Source organism: Elephantulus edwardii, unplaced genomic scaffold, assembly GCF_000299155.1.
Source record: "Elephantulus edwardii isolate Elephantulus edwardi_28Jun2011 unplaced genomic scaffold, EleEdw1.0 scaffold00025, whole genome shotgun sequence".
Lineage (NCBI taxonomy): Eukaryota > Metazoa > Chordata > Mammalia > Macroscelidea > Macroscelididae > Elephantulus > Elephantulus edwardii.
This window is the reverse complement of record NW_006399775.1, coordinates 17131908-17133998: the sequence shown is the minus strand read 5'-3', so window position 1 is coordinate 17133998 and position 2091 is coordinate 17131908. Positions and strand designations below refer to the sequence as shown.

At 45.4% G+C, this 2091-nt stretch overlaps 1 pseudogene; it reads right to left on the bottom strand.

Annotated features, from left to right (window-relative positions):
• Positions 1–649: 649 nt before the first annotated feature.
• On the bottom strand, positions 650–1371 carry LOC102860314 (annotated as a pseudogene).
• Positions 1372–2091: the final 720 nt, after the last annotated feature.

Sequence of the window (2091 nt, the reverse complement as noted above, 5' to 3'; positions counted from 1 at the left end):
TTGGTTCTAAGTTGAATGATGTTCTGTAGTGGGCTGATTGTGCTTACAGGATTCTGTTCTTCTTGAGGTATCAAGTAGTAAGAGAGTCATCTTAACAGTAGTTTGTTCAGTGAAGGGTGCCTAGATCACCATTATTTAAAGGATAGTCTGAACTCTTCCCAGGCTTCTCAGAAATGAGTATAGAAATTGAGGGTGTCTAAAAATTTAGAGAGCAGTTTATCAGAGTAATTTTATGTTTATATCAACAATAGTTGATATAGAGGTGACTAACAGTGGTCTTATGTAAATGACATAGAGAAGAGAGAACTAAAGCATGGACTTTGGAGTCAGACCAGAGTTCAGATGACTTGGCCATCGCCAGCTGTGTAGTCATGGGGAAGTTCCTTCTTCTCTCAAACAAAGGAGAAACATTTTTATTACCTGCTTATTTCTTTTAATGTCATTTTTTAGTATATTTTTAGTCAAAATGATTACTATCAGGTTTTGCCTGGAACTCTAAAAGAATTCACTAATCTTCCTCTTCCCATCTTTCTCCTCCTTCATTCTGTAGTCTTTGTTTAATAGTCAGAGATCTTTTAAAAATATGAATTAGACTTGCCATTCTACTTTTTTCTAAACTTAATTCACTTTATTTGTTATACAAAATCCACTATGTGGTAGCCACAGCTGGAGCCTGAGTCCTCTGCATGGAGACTCTGGTGTGAGTCTTTACAAGATGGTCAGTGAATTCCTGGTAGAGAGACTTGGTGAACAGTCCCTTTCCAGAGATCTGGGGTCGAGTAGCTGTAGGTCTTAGAGATGGCATCAAAGGTGGCCTTGGTGATGTTGCCCAGGGTGGCTTTACGGCCCTTGGCTGAGGTGTAACAGTCATCAATTCCAGCCATCATCAGCAGCATATTGGGTACAGGGGCTGAGACGATTCCAGTGCCTTGGGGTGCAGGGATCAGACCCACCAATGCAGAGCCACAGCACATAGTCACCTTGCAGGGAACAGTGTGAGGCTTGCCACTCTTGTTCCCCTAGTAGCCATGCCGCACAGGGACAATGGAGAGCTTGGCTTGGATAATGACCCCACGGATGGCAGTAGCCACCTCCTTGGAGCACTTAACACCAAGCGAACATGGCCATTATAGTCTCCAGTGGAGACAGAGACCTTGAACCTGGTCTGCTGGCCAGTACATGTCTGCTTCTGCACAGGCATAATTTTCACCACCTCATTCTTGAGGGACATCCCCAGGGAAGAAAATCAATGATCCCAGATTTCTTGATGGACAGTGAAAAGAGATAAATCTTCAAGGATTTGATCTTCATCTCTTTGACCAGATGGCCCAGTTTGGTGACTCGGAGCCACTCCTTGTTCTTGGCTTTGCCTCCTCGAGCTCTGCAGCCTCATCCACTGCTGTGACCCCAACCCTGCAGACCTCTACTGAAGCCTCCACGAAAACGGTGCCGGCTCCCATCCCGGGGCACTGGGGGCCTCCAGGCCCTCCCTCTGCACCGGTGTCATCCACCATTTGGTGTTTTCTCGGAGCAGCCTTCCTACTGTACTTGTAAGAAAATCCAAGCTCTAAATTAGGACCTGGGAAAGACCCTGAAAATTCTGAATCTTACCATTTCTTTCAGAGGTGAGGAGATGAGATAGTCAAGTAGTGAAGTAGCACTATCTACTGTGGAGCTTTTGATACGGAGCTCTGATGGCTTGTTGTTTTTGTTGTTGTTATGTGCCGTGCAGTTGTCTATGACTCAGAGTGACCTTGTGGACAATAGCTCTGAATTCCGCCCTTTCCTGAGCCAATCTCATCATCTCTGACACATGCATCCCCATTGCCACAGTCACTAGGCCATTCCATCTCATCCAAGGTTTTCCTCTCCTGTGTTGACCCTCCACCCTTCCAAGCATGACGTCCTTGTCCAAGGACTGGTCCCTCCTGGCAACATGCCCAAAGCGTAGGAGATGAAGTTTCAAAATCCTTGCCTCCAAAGAGCATCCTGGTTTCACCTTCTCCAGGACATACCTTTTTGTTCTCTTGCCAGTCCATACTATGTTCATACTTTTCTCCAGTACTACAATTCAGAGTTTCTCTGTCATCC